This window comes from Diadema setosum, chromosome 15, assembly GCF_964275005.1.
Source record: "Diadema setosum chromosome 15, eeDiaSeto1, whole genome shotgun sequence".
In the NCBI taxonomy this organism is placed as follows: Eukaryota; Metazoa; Echinodermata; class Echinoidea; order Diadematoida; family Diadematidae; genus Diadema; species Diadema setosum.
In genome coordinates, this window is record NC_092699.1 from 13,683,545 (window position 1) to 13,704,250 (window position 20,706).

General features: G+C 39.1%; 1 protein-coding gene across 1 annotated transcript in view; it reads left to right on the forward strand.

Moving 5' to 3' along the window:
* LOC140239051 (serine/threonine-protein kinase mTOR-like) overlaps positions 1-20,706 on the forward strand; it is a 243,344-nt gene that overhangs the window by 55,249 nt on the left and 167,389 nt on the right. The gene's annotated exons all lie outside the window — the stretch shown is intronic.

Below are 20,706 nucleotides of genomic sequence, written 5' to 3' on the forward strand. Positions count from 1 at the left end.
AGTAGAACACATCAGTGAAAGTTTGAGGAAAATTGGACAATCGATGCAAAAGTTATGAATTTTTAAAATTTTTGTGTTGCAACCGCTGGATGAGGAAACTACTAAGGCTTGTGATGTCATATGAGTACAACAGTATAAAGAAAATATAAAGAAAATTCAACATATTTTCACTTTTTTTTGCAGAATAAAAGAGCACTTGACTTGCCTCTTTCTATAGGCAATGGGAATAATATTACCCATAACATATGTCAGTAACGAGTCAAGGCAATGTGTACTTTTTTCAAAAGATGAAATTTTGTCAAATTCTTTTTATATTTTCCTTTATTGTTGTACGCATGTGACATCATACACTGCAGTAGTCTTCTCATCCAGTGATGACTGCACAGAAACTTCAAAAATTCCTAACTTTTGAACGGATTCTCCGATTTTCCTCAAACTTTCAATGATGTGTTGAATATTGCTATATTCTCTCAATCCTTATGTTAATGAAGGTGAACTTGTCCTTTAATACCCTATAATCTTCATTGTGTCACAGTGGCCATCTTATTGGACTGAGGCACATTGTTACACTTGAGTGGGCCGGCTATAAACCTGTGATTCCAATTTCAGGTCAAATTCGTTGTGAGTTGCTTTTATGAGAGTCTGGAAGTAACTACACGTGTGTACATATAATATTTTGGTATTGAGCACAAGGAATAGTGCAGTCTGGGGGGCAGGCTTGGTGCAGATGGTTATTGTATCCGAGGCTGCTTGTTTGAAATCATAATAGACGAGCATTGTGTGTATAGAGGGCTTTTTACACTTGTGTTTCTTAACCCCGGACTTTCTCTGACCCAGGACTATCGTTAGTCCCGTACCAATTTTTTCAGCTTTTTACACTCGCCAATTAGTCCCGTACTATCTCTTGTCCGGGGCTAAGGAGAAAACTGACCTTTTTACACTCGTCTTTCTTAGCCCCGGACTTTCCAAACCACATGAATATTCATAATTACGCTGTGTACTGTACACGTACACGCACGCACCGGCAGCACTTGATTACCTCGTTTCTGATTGGTCAGTGAGGGTCGCACTTCGTCTCCGTCGCTTAGCCCAGGATTATTTTTTCGTTCTGTTTACACTCACTTGCTTGGCACCGCAATTGCGGTGCTAGCACCGCAATTGCGGTGCTAACCCCTGCTATTTTGCAGGGCCAGATAGTACCGTACTATCGGTGGGGCTAGCCCACTTTGGCAAAAACGAGTGTAAACAGAAAGTGGGCTAAGGATAGTCCCGTACTATCGGTGGGGCTAAGGCCCCCCCTTAGCCCCACCGATAGTCCGGGGCTAAGCAAAAATTTACAAGTGTAAAAAGCCCTTAAGTGTACGTATTCATGTGTGTGTGTACAGTTTGTATGTGCAAGCTTTGATTCTATTTTTTTTCTTTGCAACAAGGAAAACTGTTTGTGACACGGACAAGTGTTTGCGACTGTGATTGCAACTGTTCACAAACCCTGGTGAAACCTGAAATTTGCTACATTCGCAAAACATTTGCCACTCAGTGAGATACCCCCTCTAGGGATAGGTCAGTTTCTTAGATCATGAATGAAAAAAAAAGAAGGAATGAGTGGCATCAGCCTTTATTTAGATGAAATTCACCAGCTGACCTGACGTTCCTCCAGGCAGGTTAGGTAGGAGGAAGTACTTCATCACAACAAGAATGTTAAGACCCCTTGACACCCTCTCATTTATTTTTTTTTTCTTCTTGTGCCCAGTTTGGCAAGTGTGAATTTTGGAGCATCGGTGAAGTAAATAAGATGCTAGAATCTGTCTTTCATGACAGTTGTTGTTTCGCAGGCACCTTTTTCGGGGACATTATGTCAAAAGTGATAAAAACATGGAATAGTGATGCAGCGAAGTGCAGGTGGGATGACACAAGTGACCATGGCGACTCAAATCAAATTGAAAGTGCCAGAAAGGGTTGAAAATGTTCTTTTTTTTGTGTGTGTTTGTATAGTGATAACAGTTTCTGTGCTGTTAGCAGTGAATGAAGAAGTGCAGTATGACACATCATGAAAATGGTCCAGAGGGAACCCTGCAGCACACATGTTGTCTGGTGGTGGGCCAAATCTCAGCCTCATGGAATGGACATGTTCTATTAGAGAGTACGATATCGTGCAGCCAGCTGCCCATCATCGGGGCTTACGGTGTGATAGTAGTCATGATTTCACAGATGTCTTGGCAGCAGTTCAGGAAATCAATTTCGTACAGAAATATAGAGGATATTATGAATTCAAAGTAATGCATGATGATAAAAAAAAGAAAAGAAGAGAGAGAGAGAGAGAGAGAGAGAGAGAGAGAGAGAGAGAAGCTCAGATCGTCTGGATGCATACACTGTATCTCTGGTCATTGAATGCATACGAATCAAGTACTTGCTACAAAAGTTAGCTGTTGATTTCAAGAAGAGAGCTTTGGTAGAAGCTTCCCAAACTTTAGATTTGTACATCACTGATGAATCTGTTAGGGTGAGCCCCTTTGGTAGTTAAGCTTTCCATTTTTTTTTTTTTTGCACACCACCAATAAATCTATTACCCTAGGGTGGTGACTTGGCTCACTAGGTAGCGTGTCTGCCTCTCAGTCCGAATGACAGCGGTTCGATTCTCAAGTCTTAGCGGAGCAATGTTGTGTTATCATAGCGTCTACTGTAATAAGAGGCAAAGCACACTGTCTCTTAGATAAGAAATGAAATGGAGGTCCCCTGTTAGAGTTCGTCACAACTTACGCATCTGCAAGATCCCACTTCATCCATTCTGTGCAAAGAGCAGGGTGCTAACCCAGTAAAGTGGCCACCTACAGTTGTACCTACCCACACAAGGAAAACGGTCGAATGATGCTGACCCTCTTGGTCCCAGGTGACTAGCAATAGTCCGCTACAACTGTATCAACCAGGCACTTCATCAATATTAAAGGGGCATAGTCCCGGTAGTGTAGAGGGCGCTGTTGATGATACTGCCGATCACCGTTAGCATTGATACGAAGATTACCGAAGTTGAGCTGTCATCAAGAGTAAAGTGCGTAGGTGTTGCTAAGTAACGTTGCCTTTGTTGTCTTATCTGCGCATTGCGCAGTCTGTAGTAATGCCAGGATGCGTGCATATGAGCTTGTTATTACGACATCACAAAAGAAGTTTGCTAAAGCTGTCATCCCCCTCAGCCGAATCATGAGCCAAACTGTGATCCGACCACTGATTACAGTGAATCGGACTTGGGGAAGTGGGCCAAAGCGTAAGCGCTAAAGAGGAGTCGATAGCGTAGGTCTCTATAGGAAACCTGCGCTGTGCGCCCGCGTATGCATTTGACTAAAACACCGAGACCATGCACCTTTAAGAAGGAGATCATTTTGAATCATGTTTCTAGTTATCACTACCCTGATTGGTCATCCACACTCTATCTCCCAGCTGACTGCTGGGCAATATAGCCCAAAATAGTGACTGCACCTTTGACCAATCAGAATCAAGGATTCATAAGATGAGGCTTATAGCAGAAATTGTCATAGAAATATACAGTGCCCACCAAATCACAGAAACATTGTTTAAGGGACTGGATGGGTTCATGGCCAAAGGTCGAAGGTTAACCTCCCTCTTTTTGATAAGAACTTGATGCTTTCTGTTCTTGATGGATATAATTGATGTTAAAACTTTTAACTGATCATCCCTGCTGCCAAGTGTGAAGTGGGCACCATCTGCCTCCGCCATATTTCGTTCCCCCGGGTGTGTAGGATCAGTTTCTGATTCAAGTCTCTGTGATGGGCGGAGGAAAATAAGTTATTTTGGTTTGACGTTGCTGTAGGCAAATGAACTAATATTACATCTACTCGTTGACATACCTATTACTCTCCAAGTCGACACACATGAGTAAGTGGCTAAATATACACTGGGCCAGGCCTGCACAACTGTCATGGAGTTTTTGGCTTTTACTTTTTTATCTTTAAAAAAAAATCTTTTATCTGCACATAATGTATTGTTTTAAAACTGCGTATAGGTCATCATTGAGTTTCATTTGATACTTCAATACCACAGTATCTTAGAGGCATGTATTTCATGAAACCATTACAGATTAAAGGTACAGTTGACCCTTGGGAGCAGTGATTTTAAAAACTTTTGATTCATCACATTTGATGCATATGTGTAGATCAGTTGTATCACAAAATGTCCTATCATATAAAAATTTTATAATAAAATCTAAAATATTAGGGAGATATCACTTTTTTTCTCATTAAACCATAACTGTAGACGGTTTAGTCTACAAACAATTTATTAATCACTATTCACATTTTGTATATTTAACAATTCTTAACATCGATTATCCTGATTAGAATTTTTACAGTGGTTGTTGTTATATCTAAATCACATATTAGAACGATTTTGAAGCACTAAAGCCGGGGTTTTATTTCATCTGAAAATGGTAAATAATTTAATGCATTAAAAAAAAAAACTTTTTCTTCTGATATTACTGTACACTACTGTCTAGCAGTTATGATGTAGTGGTCAGCTGCATGCTGCAAATATTTTTGGTTTTACAGCAGTCATGTAATCCCATTTGACTCATAACATAATATGATTTTTTTCCATGGTAGATGGTACAATCTGTAGGTTAGTTTAGATCTACAATGTAGTAATTTAGATCTAGACAAATACAGAGATACAATACCTTTGCAGATGGATAAATGAAGAGAGAGTGTTCATGAGGGAGGAAAGGGAGAAAGAGGGGGGCTGGGAGAGCTGAAGAAAGTGGAAATCTCTTAGTAGCCACACTTCTATGTGACATGTCTTTCCCATTTCCACTTCCTCTCCTTCAAGCATGTAGGGCTGTGACTGGCCGTCCCCACTCATAACGACAGTTGTGCTATCCAATCAACACACACATCCCATACAAATGTGCTACTCATCCGTTGCCTTTTACATACAATTTCAGAGCACTATATATCTAAGGAGGAACGTGAGTGGATTCAATTTTGATAATTTTGTTTCCAGATAGTCACTTTGTCACTCTGTATGAATATCAAGGGGGTGTTGATCCTGTGATCCTGGACCTAACAAATTAGAGCTGCAAGCTTTGACCTACACTGTATGGATTCTGAGTTTACCAACAGTTTAGTCTTTGATCTTGGCAGGGAAACTTTTGGTGTTTTTTTGCCATTTATTTATTTATTTATTATTATTATTATTTTTTTATTTTGGTTTTGTTTTTGTGACTTGGCAATATCTTATAGTTACACACAATTGGCCGAGCACGATACTGGAACTGGATGAGCATGAAACCTAGCTCTAGACATGTTTGCAAGCAAGTTACTGGATGAGCTGAAATTTTCGCGGTGGTTTTATTTTCGCGAATTTGGCGAATAGCCTTTGAACCGCGAAAGTAACTACACGCGAAAATAACAACGCACGAATAACTAAGTTCAGTTAGACCCTTGCATCCGCGAAATTGACAACACGCGAAAATGTCCTCCAAGTAGCAATTCGCGAAAATATCTGTACTCGAAAATTTCAGCTCGTACAGTATTTGGCCAGTCTGAAAGGGGTTACAATGACTGATTTACCATTGTGATTCTTTTAAGTTTTGTCTTAATGCGAACATTAGTCTATTCATACTGAGACCCCCCCCCAAAAAAAAAAAAAAAAAAAAATGTTCATCCACCCAAATACTGCAAACAAGAACAGCAAAGTACAGTAAATTCCAACTCTACCAATTGTCATGCATACCAACACTGCCAGTGTCACACACACACACACACACAAAACAAAACAACAACAAGAAACAGAACATATTGCCAGTACTGTCATAATAAGTAGGTCATGTACATTACAATCCATGAAAAATTAAAGAGATTAGCCCCCTTTTTTCAAAAGGGAATGATTGTCTTGCTGTTTGCCTGACTCCTCGCCAGCTGCAGCCATAAATCAGGCTAGATTTCAGGATTAAACGGGGACTTGTTAGCACAATGCAGCCTGACATGACAGCTTGGGTCATACCTACCACATACACTATACCTGGTAGAAATGGTGGTGTAGATGGTGTATTTGAAAACAACAAAATGCAAAAAAAAAAAGAAGAAAAAAAGAAAGAAAGAAATAGTGGTCTTGCCAGTGCTTCAATATCTTACTTTGTATATTTTATGGTGTGTTGGGTGTGTGTATGTGTGTGTGTTGGGGGGGGGGGGGGGTTGGAGAGGCAGGGGGTGTGAGAACATTGTACATTGAGTTGGTGAAATGTGAAATTAATTAGAATTTCCTCTAGATTATTTTTCTTCTTTTTTGTTAATGCTGTCAGGAAAAGAAGGAGAAAGTATACCATGTCATTTTTTACTTTTCTGAAAACTGCAGATTCTCAGCTTCAGATAACATGAAATACAAGTGTCAATATGAAAATTTATCCCAAGTAAATACTATTTTTGGATCAGACCCTAATTGGTATCTCTTCCCCACATTTGTATGTGTGTCATGTGTGTGTACATGTATGTGTGTCATGTGCGTGGTCTGGAATCTTTGTTGGTGTATTTTGTTACCTTTTCCATTACTTTTTGTATTGTGTGCTGACCCAGAAAATGCTGTCATTTTGTGTGTATCAACCAATCGCAGGAAAGTTTTGGACATTTCTCCATCCAGCGGCTATCCTGTAACTTTAACTTTCCGTGGGCCATGCAAAACAAGGCAGGCAGATTAACCAAACGTGTGCCCATGATGCGTTACCATGGATGCAACCCAATTATTTTGAGATGCTCGGTTGGGTAATCCCGCCTGTCAGCATCTGGTATGACTTCAATATTGTCAGGCCACCGCGAGCGGGGAAGACGGTTTCCCCGATGATCCGAAAACAGCTCCACTCTTCCAAGGAGCGAAGGTTTGAAGAAGAGATCCCAAGGGAATAATCTTGTAGGGATTATAGAGAAAAGTTGCGCAGACGGAGTGCTTCCTCCCGTAAAACATCCGGATCCTCTTCCAGGGATATAATACTTGTCTTCCTCTGCCTACTCTATGAGTTACTTGTAGTACAGAATAGATCAATATTTTTTTTTTTCTCCCACTGGATCTTTAAGAACAATTTTGATGAACCGTTTCCCCTGTGAACTTGTAAAGCCCAGTATGTCATTGTAAGACCTCTAACACAACAGCATGTCACAGCAAACTCTGTGTACTTGTATTTGTTTCATCCTTTGCTGAAAAGCATTATTTATCATTTGCAGATGAAACAAAAAGTCAGCTTTAGTGCTGCAAAATAATTCTAAAATGTGAGTTAGGGACAGAAACAACCAATGTAAACATTTGAATCAGTATAATTAATGTCAAGTATTGTTAAATGTACAAAATGTGAACAATTGTATTAATAGTAAAATTGTTTCTGGACTAAACTGTCTACAGTTATGGTTTAGTGAGAAAAATAGTGATATCTCCTTATTAAAGTTTATGGCTTTATTGTGAAATGTATACATGGTAGGTTGTTTTGTGATACAACTGACTTACACATATGCATCAAATGTGATATCTCGAACATTTTTTAAATCACTGTTCCCAATAGTAAATAGTACCTTTAATCCTTTGTGTGCTTTGAGTGCTGATTGGCACAGATACATCCCATACTGTTGCACACACTGCCCGAAAAGTATATGGCACAGAAAGGGTTAACCCTCTCCTATTCTAGGGGCAATTAACCCGTTGAGGACCAGTCCCGAGTATATACTGGGCAGGTGTCTATGAGAAATACGTGTTGTAGCAAAATCAGTCCGTTCTCAATGTGTGAAGACAGACACTTGCGATTGAAATGGTGGAATTTTCAAACAGTGGTGTTAAGAGGGGATTGTGAAGAGATTTGTTCTTTTTTCAATATGCAGCTGCCTGTGAAAAAAAAAATGATTTAATTGCAGTCTACATATTGAAATTTGTGGAAATGTCACAGTATAGGGAATTATCTTAGAAGTCTCTATTTTTTATTTATTTATTTATTTATTTATTTATTTATTTATTTATTTATTTATTTATTTATTTATTTATTATGATTATTGTTTTTTATTTATTTATTTATTTATCTATATATATATATATATATTTTTTTTTTTTTTTTTTTTTTTGGGGGGGGGGGGGGGAGAGGGGAGAGAGGGGAGGGGTGAGGGTGGATTAGTGCATGAATTGCAAGCGTGTGTCACCAGTCATTGAAGTGGTCACAATGTGTCATACCCTGCATGACTACCCAGACCAGTCTATCACTGTGACCAATGAAAGATTGTGGAAATGGCCAGAATTTCCAGAGTGATTTTCCAACTATCATTGCCCTAACACTACATTGCACTGGTACATTGTGTTATGATTTTGAATTCATTATGGTACAGTAATATGAATTTTCAAAACAACAACAAAAACAGACACAAAATCAGATGAAAGAAAAGAATGTTCTTGCATGATCATACTAAACCTTTACCTGTGCTTACTTAGCTAATCATTTTAAGCTCTGTTTGATTATTGGTATCATTATGTATCTGCTAAAGAGAATTTATTCGACACTGCTGTCAAAAACTGACTGCATGTATAGATGACATTTACCATTATTCATTAGGATGGCATTTTACACATGAAAGGTACTTCCAGAAACATACCAGAAAGGGACTATAAAACACCTGTGTGATGTTTCATAGCATCGGTCAAGCCAATGTTGGTGATGATTTGGCCGCATCTGTTCAGATGGAGGACCAGGTGGTCAATTGGGAGGAATTTTTCATAGAAAGTGAGACCGCCGATGGGGCACATGTGGTCATCCAGTTCCTCGTCCCGCTGGCACCGGATACCATCGTCCTGCCACAGGTGCGACTGCTATACAGTAGTGGCCTGGGCCTTGGCTCTGGTTTGACCCCTTCCTTCAAAGTTATAGTCAAAATTTAATGCCAAAGAGTGCAAATGTGAGGAGAGAAGGTCTGCCTTAAAGGTCCGGTTTACCTTAGGGAGCAGTGATTCAAAAAATGTTCCAAATATCACATTTGATGCATAGGCCTATGTGTAGGTCAGTTATATCACAAAACATCCGACCAATGCCATGTAAAAATTGTGCAGTAAAGCCTTAGAAGATATAAGGAGATATCACTATTTTTCTGAATAAACCATAACTGTAGAAGGTTTAGTCTACAAACATTTTAATTATAATTTTCCTTCACAATCACATTTTGTATATTTAACAATACTTAACATTAATCATACTGATTCAAAATTTTACATTGGTTGTTTCTATCCCTAAACCACATTTTAGAACTTGTTTAAAGTGCTCACTAAAGCTTGTTTTTTGTTTCATGTGCAAATGGTAAATTATGCCTTTAATTGGATTTTTATTTTTTTATTTTTTTTTTTTTTTGGGGGGGGGGGGAGGGGTCCCTCAGAATGACAGTAATGTTTGCAGCTGGTGTATTTAGAACTATATTTTTCTTGTTACACTATGTCAGTAAAGTATTTTTGTTTTCTTCAAACAAGAAAGACAGTGATCAATCAAGCAATCAAACATGTTCAAATTACAGTTATTTCTGTAAGTGCCATATTTTGGGGGAGTAGGACATTTGACAAATAAGGACTTATAAGAGGATTTTGCATGTGGTCAAATCCTTGAGTAAGAACTACAGCAACTACTGTAGTCAGTCAGTCAATTTTCCAGTAAGTTTGAATAACTATGCAACTTTAGAGAATATGGGTTTTATCCCTTGTTAAGAGAAAAATTACTTATTTCATATCTTGAAGAAAATGTACACTGAATTTTTCTAATAAATGGCAATATTTCTGCAAGCTGTCAATGTTGCAAACGAACTCGTGAAATATGTCAGAATATTAAAACACCACAAAATAATGATGTATACACAGTAAAAACTGAGCAAGTGGTATCTGTATGAACCAAAGTTAACATGATATAAAATTATGCATGATAAACTGTATTGTTGTGTACATTTGTAGTGGACATGGGGTCCCTAGAAAGATTTGGCATGCTGTTAAATAGTGAGGATTATGTTGATTGGTTGGTTTTCCAAATGATTTGTATGAATAACCCTCCTTTCAAATCAGATGCTGAGCGTCACTTCTTTCAGAGAACTATACATGATGAAGGGTAAACTTGCCAAAACTGTTGGGGAATTTCCCAAATCTGTACTTTTTGTGCAAGATATGTCCTTTTTCTCTTTTTCTTTTTGATTTGTTTGTTTTGCTTCAGCTGTGAGACCTTAAACTTGACTTTGAAGTGCCAGATGTGACACATGCTCCATATTTTTTTCATACATGTGTGAAATAATGAGGAAATGAAATGAGTGCATATTGCTTTCGTTGAATTTGGCACCCTTCCACGACAGTCAGGGGTCGAACACGCCCGAGTGAACTTTTGAGACTCTGCAGCAGCATTCCCGCGGAAGATCTGTAATTGATTACATCCTCTCATACCAGAGGTCTTTAAAAAAAAAAAAAGGAAAAGAAAAAAAATATTGTATTATATGAATACATCCTGATTGTAAAGTCTTGTTTGTTCAACAAAATTCAGATGGGATGTCGTACGGCAGTCGCGAAGACGCTGATTGGAATTGACGTGCTGATGTGCGTTTCAGCGACACCTGCAGCATCATTCCACGAGCAATCTAATGGGGAGAGGAATATTTCTTTTCCCCGATTACAGTATATACCAAAAGAAACTTTGCGTTAATTTTACGTGTAACGCAAGCGCCGATCGGTACTGCGTTAATCTTTCTGCGTTACAAAATTAACGATCACCGTGCGTGAATGATCGTTACAGATCGTTACAGATCGTTACTGTGCGTTACAGATCGTTACTGTGCGTTAATTTTTAGATCTTGCGTTAGCGGACTTGTCATGTGGACTGGCAAGAAATCTCGGAAATTGCGAGACTCGGAGATGCCTCGGTTAAGTAACTGTCGTTCGTAATATTTACTACGGACAATTCCTGCCGGCGGAAGGCATTTAAATAGCGATATCAAATACCGAAAAGATTTTGTAGTTGAGCAGAACTCCCCTGGCAATGTCGTATTGTCATGGTCGTCAAATTTGTACTCATGGGCGCAGTCAATGGAATCGGGCAAGCAAAAATTTCGAAGCCACATTTTTCCCCACAGCCAACATACTAGTATTCCATCGAACATTGAACCCATGAAATCACGCATACGCAAGCCTAAAACTAATGCCGACTGTCTAACGTTAGCGATGTCACGATTCAACAACTGTCAGACACTTACTCAATTCGGGAAGGTGCAGAAGTCCATTTATATTCCAATACACAACGTGTGTCTCGCCGAATAACTGGTGGTAGTGTGTGGTGACAAAGCTGAGTATTTCGGCAGTAAAAGTGGCTGCAGCAGAAGAAAATGTCTACCACTTTCTGCTCGCATTATCACACTGCCAGCAGGTGAGTCAAGTGGTGACTTGATAGGCACGCTTCACATGAAAGTTTACAGACACCCAAGAAACATGAAAAATCCCACGATGCCAAGGTGCCAGAGTGGGGAATGGGGAGGGGTGGAGAGAGAGAGAGACCAATCAACAGAAGAAACCGCGCGTACTGGCGCATTCTCGGAGGTCATGAACAGTCTGGGGTCTTGGAGATGAACAGAGAAGGAATGTTTAATTAAAGATAGCTCAAGTCGAAGACCCAGGATTACAAACGTTGATTTTTTCCCCCTTTCATTTAACATGCCTTCACGTTTAGAAATGGTTGCACTCCTTGAAAAAAAAAAAAAAAAAAAAAAAAAAACTCTCCTGCAATTTTTAAAACGTCAAACTCACCATGAAAGTGTTACTACGTGTAATACAATAGTTAATACTACATGTATACCTATTGCTTTAACCATACAATGTATCTGTATAACACAAATTTGACTACCACTGACAATAAAATATACTTGTATTTGTTTTGTGCGGAGATTTTTTTGTCTTTATCCTGACTAGTTCCTATGAAATCTTAAATGTTTTTACGGCAGCATCAACTGCCTAAAATAAATTACTGAGAGATTTATAGATTATGAAATTTTTGGCAACCATCCATTTGAACGTCAGGCATGAAAAGCTCCTGATATTCAGCAAAAACAACTCAACAGATCAGAGACAAAGTTCCTTCAAATTTTTGAGAAGTAGCACGCAGATTTGCTGGGCGTGGTAGGGTCCATGCTTTGATATCGTCACAATCGTGTTGTCACCAGGGAGGTGGAGTGTCTCTCTTCCACCTCCCTGTTGTCACGGAGTATCGGGAAGTTCTCACAAACTCCAGGATCACCCCACCCTGCCAACTCCATGTTGCTCCCAGGGCCGCAGGGAGGCGGGAAGAGTCTCTTCCCACCTCCCTGTTGCTCCCCAACGTGCATTGTGAATGCGTGGCGTTTCTTGTCACCGTCAGTACCCGAGGCTGCTTTGTATTTGTCTTGGGATATTGATTCTTCTTGTCATGACATGAGTGTAGTAATCTTTTTGCATGGCTATGTAAAAAATTGTGATACAACGTGTACTCAACTCGTCTTTGTGATTTTTTTCTTCAGTCCAAAAGGAAGACAAAATAGTATCATGACGTTTGCAATTGTTCGAAAGGTCTGCTTTTGATAACTCACAGACTACTCAGTAATCACCCTTGTTTTTCCGCTCACAGGCCCTCCAATTTTATTGAGCAATCCACACGCGCGCGCAAATTCCTTTGCCATGTGGTTTTGCCAGCCAGCTGTCGGAATGTGCTTTGAAGTTACATTTCAGCCTGGCCTGGCTGGCATGAATGGGTGTCGAGTTTCAATCACTACCTTACTGTTGTTTTATTCTTGTATTTGAACATGTCGTTTCACCTGACAGCACACGGAGATCGGGAAGGTGTAGGGCTAGGGAAGAGGTTTTTGTTGTGTGTTGCAACCTAATCCGGGCAATTAACCCCAGAGGGCAATTACCCCCACCCCCCCCCCCCCCCCCGCTAAATACTGGTTAATGGTAAGGTTAGAGTAAAGATTAGGTTTAGGGTGAGGAGTTTGGGTTATGGTTAGGATTAGGGCCAGGGGAAGGGTCCGGGGTAATTGCCCAGGAAGAAAAGAGGGACGCGCTTTTGTTCTTGGTCAAATCGATTTACCTAGGTGATGCTGTGGAGCTAGAAAGGAACAAAAAAAGCAATTATGATGTCTGGCGTACTTCCGGGACGTCTTATTTTTCTTGCACTCTGAAATTTCCTATTGTTTGGCGTTATCAATGTCATTAATTGTTGTATAGTTACCCTCTTTCGCATTATAAACCTAAAGTCCATAGAACATTCATACGCATTAAGATCACACTCGAAAAGCTATACTGGTGTATAGTTTGAACACAGCAAAATGAAATAACGAATATCCCGCAGATTTTCCAAAATTACATATGCGTCATGTGGGTCCATTCATTTTCTTTTCTTTTCTTTTTTTTTTTTCATTTGTCTTCTTGTCGATGTGGGGGGTAGATTCAGGATATACTTTTCCTTTTCCCCTTTCGGCCCGGTGCGATTACTCCTGGTGCTGACAATCTTTCTGCTTGTCTTCCGATTATACTGTTGTTGTAAATAAATGCGCATGGAGTCCCAGCTGTATCGCAAAAAAAAAAAAAAAAAAAAAAAAAAAATCTAAAGTTGACCTTCAAATACAAGTAAAATCTGAATCAATATAATGGTACGGGTTCGCGGTTTCAATCCCCTCGAAGCCCGATATTTGCCTTTCAGCAAGACACTTTATCCACAAAAGGCCGGGCTCCACACTAACTTTTATTTTGGTGGCCCGATCGGGCCACCAAAATGATTGAGTTTTATTTTGTGGTGGCCCGAAAAGAAAAACAAACAAGCAAAACTACCGGTCCTACTAAACAGAAAAATGAATATCAAGTATTACTGAAGTGATACAGGTACCCACGTCTAAAATAAATGAATAGAAAATTTAGTCATCTTAAACCGTTATTCTGAGTGCTACTATTTCGCAAATAGGCTTATAGATTATCATAAAAGTTGATGCCTATTAAAGTGGTCAAAATTTACGTTTGAAATGAGAAAGTGGGAGCATTTGCAGACATTGTAAACACCCGACATTTATTTTATGATCGAAGGAGCCGAATGTCACTGCTGTCCACTTTCGAAAGTGAAATGAATCATCTGACATATTTCAGCATCGTAAACGGAGCCGAATGTTATACTGTTTTTCACATTCAAACGTCAAGGCAGACATCCGACATTTACTTTAACATCAAACGCAACTGAATGTTATTGTTATTCATTTCGAAATGTTAAAAAATAGCAAATGTCTGATATTTATTTTAGCATCTTAATTATGGAGCAGAATGTTACTGCTTTTCACTTCCGAACGTTCAAGCAATCATCTGACATTTATTTTGGCATCTTCCGAAGCCGAATGTTATTGAGCACTATTTACTTTCGAACGTAAAAGCGAACATTCGGCATTTCATCGTCGTACGGAGCTGAATATCATTGTTATTCATTTCCGAACGTCAAAGGGATCATTCGACATATATTTTAGTATCTTCCGGAGCTGAATGTTATTGCCATTTACTTTCGAACGTAAAAGCGAACATCCAGCAATTATTTCATCATCGAGTGAATACTATTGTTATTCATTTCCGAATGCCAAAGCAAACATTCAACATTTATTTTAGCATCTTCCGGAGCTGATTGTTATTGCTATTTACTTTCGAACATAAAAGTAAATATCAGACATTTATTTATCACTGGACGGAGTTGAATACTATTGTTATTCATTTCCGAACGTCAAAGCAAACATTAACTTCACCATGAAACGCAGTTAAATGTTACCGTTATTCATTTCGAAATTTAAAAGCAAACATCCGACAGTTATTTAGCATCGTATGGAGCAAATTATTACTGTTATTCACTTCCGAACGTAAAAACAATCATCTGACATTTATTTCAGCATCTTCTGGAGCCGAATGTTGTTGCTATTCACTTTCGAAAGTAAACGCAAATATCCGACATTTATCTCATCGTTGTACGCAGTTGATTATTATTGTTATTCATTTCCGAACGCCAAAGGGATAATTCGACATTTACTTAAGCATCTTCCGGAGCTGAATATTATTGTTATTCACTTTCGAACGTAAAAGTAAATTTCCGGCATTTATTTCATCATCGTGCGGAGTTGAATATCATTATCATTTATATTCGACCGTCAAAGCAAACATTCGACATTTATTTCAGCATCTTCCGGAGCCGTATTTTATCCTTATTCATTTCCGAACGCAAAATCAAATATCTAACATTAATTTCAGCACCGTACGGAGCTGAATCTTACCATTATTCATTTCCAAAAGTATAAGCAAACATCCGACATTTATTTTTTGTATAATACGGAGTCGAATATTACCGTTATTCATTTCCAAAGTTAAGAGCAAACATCTGACATTTATTCTAGCAGCTTACGGAGCCGATAGTTACCGCTGTTCATTTTCAAAACTAAAGGCAAACATCCGGCTTTTTTGGTGGCCCGGCGTGCGTTTTTGGTGACGCCGGTCGCAAATTCACAATTCGCGAAATCGTGATTCGATTCGCGAAAAGACTCCGCTATAAAATCGCTACACTCGGCAGGGGCTACGTCGTCCTTTCACCGGGTCTCGTTACAAAACCAAAATCTCGCGTGAGTTCTTGCGTTACCTATCGTTAATTCTAACGAAACATCGTTAATTTGCGTGAGGGATCGTTACTCATCGTTACTCATCGTTACTCATCGTTACTACAAACGTTAATTTTCCCGATCGTTACTTTGCGTTACTAACGATTCAGGTGAAAGCGCTTGCGTTAATGAAACGTTAATGTTGATTAACGCAAAGTTTCTTTTGGTATATACTGTAGACAGCTCGCTGACAGCAGTATCAGGGGGCGGATGTCATCATCTTGGTTGTCATGGCAACCTCAGCATGCACTTGTGTCATTGAAGAGGATTATTCATTAGGCATGGAATGTTGCCTTGTTTCCTTTTTTTTTTTTTTTTTGAACAGGGGTAGGGTGAGGTATTAGAGGGCGACCGGAGGTAGATATGTGGGACTTGTTTCTCTGTGTGATCTTAGAGAGTTCATTACTTTAAGTTTCCTACTTCCTCTGTATAATTTTCTGTTCTCGTCAGTTCTCATCTCTGCTTGCATTGCCATGATTGCATTAAAGGCAGTATTTACCATTTTACAGATGGAACAAAAACCCAGCTTTAGTGCTTCAAAATAGTTAGGGAGTTTAGGGATAGAAACAACCAATCTAAAAATGTTACGGTAATCAGTACAATCAGTGTTGTTAAGTTTTGTTAAATATACAAAATGTGAACAGTAGACCAATAAAGATTTTTTTCTTATGGTTTTATTTATGGTTTATTGAGAAAAAATACAAATGTAATGATACCTCTTTATATTTTATGCTTTAAAGTGAAATTTTCATATGGTAGGATGTTTTGTGATGCAGCTGATGTACACTATATACATTGAATGTGAAAACGCAAACATTTTTTTTTTAAATCATTGCTCCCAATGGTAAGCAGTATCTTTAAAGGACAAGTTCACCTTCATAAACATAAGGATTGAGAGAATGCAGCAATATTAGTAGAACACATCAGTGAAAGTTTGAGGAAAATTGGACAATCGATGCAAAAGTTATGAATTTTTAAAACTTTTGTGTTGGAACCGCTGGATGAGGAGACTACTAAGGCTCATGATGTCATATGAGTACAACAGTATAAAGAAAATGTAAAGAAAATTCAACATATTTTCACTTTTTTCGCATAATAAAAGAGCACTTGACTTGCCTCTTTCTAAAGGCAATGGAAATAATATTACCCATAACATATGTCAGTAACGAGTCAAGGGAATGTGTACTTTTTTCAAAAGATGAAATTTTGTGAAATTCTCTTTATATTTTCCTTATATTGTTGTACGCATGTGACATCATACACTGCAGTAGTCTTCTCATCCAGTGGTGACTGCACAAAAACTTCAAAAATTCATAACTTTTGAACGGATTGTCCGATTTTCCTCAAACTTTCAATGATGTGTTCTACTAATATTGCTACATTCTCTCAATCCTTCGAAGGTGAACTTGTCCTTTAACAAATAACAAATATAGCGATGCCATCTATGTTTCGTCTCCTTGAATGTTTTTTTTTTCTGTCTCCCTAAATATCTCCCTCTCTCAATGATTTTTCTCACTGTCTCTTTCTGTTTGTAGTATGTACCTCTGTCTCCCTATCTTGTATTTAAATTTTTTAAATCTTACTTTCTTTATTTCTTTCTGTTTCTTTTCTTTTGTTCTCCCTTTTCCCTTTCTCTGTCTTCCTCTCAGCTTTTTCCCTTCCTATTTATCTTTGTATCTTACCCTTTTGGCTCTCTTTCTCTTTTCTCTTTTCTCTCCCCCTTTATTTCCATTTTCTTATTCTTGCCATTACTACCCTTAAGTCCCTCCTATTTTTAGTCTTGTCTGCCTTCTTCCTCCAACAAGTTTCTGCAGTTAGCAGTGATTACACCCACATGGGTATTGAGTCTGGCATTATTGCAGAATGTTTGTGCACCAGGCCTCTGATCATAACACGTGGGCTACAACATGCAAGCTTTTTGCAATAATGGCACCCCGGATTCAGACATTAACATCCTTCTTCCGTCCATGTAACAAATGTTTTGTTATCTATTCATTTTCTGTTTGTCTTTTCTGTGTTTTCTTGTGTAAATCTTGGTGCAGAAAGGGACTAACTTGTAGGTACACATGTACTTTCTCCTACAAGAACACAGTGGCAGAATTAGGCCCTTTGATCCGGCAGTTGAATATCATTTTGAAGCCTCGTTATTTGCAACGCCCAGATCTTTCTCTCTGTCTGTGTATAGATTGAGGTCAGTTCTCTGTAAAATCTGTTATTTTCACGTACAGATATTTTCGTGAATGAGGAGGTCACAGACATTTCTGCGAGATGTTGTTTTTCGCGATTTGACACCAATACCATTGTTCACTCCATCTCTTTTACTGTACATTGCAATGTTTTCATGTGTTGTTGATTTGGGGAGGGGGAGGGGAGATTGACACTTTTTGGGGTATAGGGAAATAGATGTGTATTTTCCTGATTCAATCCCAATATTATGACCGTTCATCAAGCACTGAAATATTGTGAAATATTTTCGTCATGAGTCACTGGGTATAGCAGTCAGGCTGTGTCTGTCGTGCATATTTGTCACACCTCAGCTGGGTGTGTTTGAGCAAATACATTTTGTAGTTCAAACCACTGCAATGAGTTTAATACAGAGTGCTCAAACACTAAGATTTTTTATTGAAGATTTGACATAAATTTTTCTCTTTTATTCATCAATACCCCGTGCACAAAGCATTCGTCTTCCTCGAGTGACCCCTGCTCATACAATGTACAAATGTACATGATTGTATAGGAAAGACACTGCTCATAGTTCATTCACACGCTGTTCGAAGAGTTGGGGCAGCCCTGGATTGTTGTTAAGCAGTGCTCAGGGTCTTGACATTACACTACATGTAGCTTAAATTACGTAAATGTGACTCTACATGTGGATGTTGCATTGGACTCCAAAGTATGTCACACTAGGCTGTACCACTACACTATAGGGCTTTTTACACTTGTAAATTTTTGCTTAGCCCCGGACCAACGGTGGGGCTAAGGGGGGGCCTTAGCCCCACCGTTGGTACGGGACTATCCTTAGCCCACTTTCTGTTTACACTCGTTTTTGCCAAAGTGGGCTAGCCCCCTGATAGTACGGTACTATCTGGCCCTGCAAAATAGCAGGGGTTAGCACCGCAATTGCGGTGCTAGCACCGCAATTGCGGTGCCAAGCAAGTGAGTGTAAACAGAACGAAAAAATAATCCTGGGCTAAGCAACGGAGATGAAGTCCGACCCTCACTGACCAATCAGAAACGAGGTAATCAAGTGCCGCCGGTGCGTGCGTGTACGTGTACAGTACACAGCGTAATTATGAATATTCATGTGGTTTGGAAAGTCCGGGGCTAAGAAATACGAGTGTAAAAAGGTCAGTTTTCTCCTTAGCCCCGGACAAGAGATAGTACGGGACTAATTGGCGAGTGTAAAAAGCTGAAAAAATTGGTACGGGACTAGCGATAGTCCTGGGTCAGAGAAAGTCCGGGGTTAAGAAACACAAGTGTAAAAAGCCCTTATGTACATTTATACTTTAGATACTAGAAAGGTGTACTGTAAAACATGATATTTTTGCGGCATGAAATTTTCGCGAGTTGCTCTAACATTCAATGCATAATACAGTGTAGACAAGAACTCTTGCATGCATCTCTATTTCGCAAATCTTGGCTCTCGCAAAATTCGCAAAATTAAAATGCACGCGAACATTCCTTGTACAGTATGTGGGAAGATGGGGGGGGGGAGGGCAAATATACTCCCTATTCTACTATTTAATGAATTTTCACTGTGTCAATTTCTCTTTGGTTCACACATACAATGTCTGCCTGTCAGTGTCACAGCAGAGGGAGTGAACCTCACAAATCTATAAAAGGGGGTATATTAAAAGGAGGGGGTAGCTGCCCTTTCCTCCTGGAATACAGAATACAGTAAACCATGGCATTAACCCGTTGAGGAGAGACTGATTTTGCCATAACATGCATTTCCCATAGATCCCTGCCCTAGTATTCTCGGGACTCATCTTCAAAGGGTTGAAAAAAACAGGTTTGAACTTCCCCAAGTCTGGGGTGCACTCACAGAAGTGAAAATTTTGTGTGAATGTGGTAGTCACAGCTTTCTCCATTGTGCTGCCGCAGTAGGTCTACACAAGTTTACTCACAGTGGAAAGCCCCACTCTTGAAGTTTTGTTAATATCTATTCACCTGTTTAAAAGTCTTCCTCAGCAAGGGAGAGAATGCTCAAGTAATGATGAAGATCTAATAGCATTTTATTGTCTCTTTATTTATTCAAGTGAGGATCAGAGAGTTACTTACCTTCTGGGGATACGCTTTAGACTGATAATTGCTTCAAAGAAAAGCTCTAAGTGCATTTATCTGTTGGTGAGCTCGGTTAACTTTACGGTGTGTAATTACTGGGACTTTGTGCAAAGCTTACTTGCTTTTCTTTCCTGTGAAGGGGGGAATAAAGTATAGTCTGGAGTTTTATCATTTGAATCCCAGTGTTGTTAAGGAGGAGTATCATAAAGAACCCTAAAATGGGCTTCCAAAAACAAATGTGTTGCTTTGATGACCGTGAATTCTCAGGTTTGAGGTCCAGTTTTATCACTCCTTACCTCTCTGAGACGGGGTTTAAGGTGTTTAGGGAGTCGGAAACTGGTTTCTTTTGTTTCTCTTGAGTCAGTTGTCAGATAGGAAGCATCATTATGGCATCATAAAACAACTGTTAAGATACTCCCCAATTGTAAGTGGATACATACAATGTAGTCGTCCTCTTACGAGGTTTGTTAAATGCATCCTTGTTGTCCATAGTGCGATTATTCATCTCATGGCCCAAGCATCTTCGATAAGATTAAACTTTTATATTCCATTTAAAACCATTTCTGTCACAGTGTACAAAAAAATAAACAAAAGACAGCTAGGATTTGGATTAGGACATCACTTGACTGATCATCTGACAGTTAATCTCCTCCCCCCCCCAAAAAAAAAAGGATTTTCATCAAAATTTGACCCATAAAGGTCTTATCACTCTGGCGATGGTATACTGTGACAAGTAGAA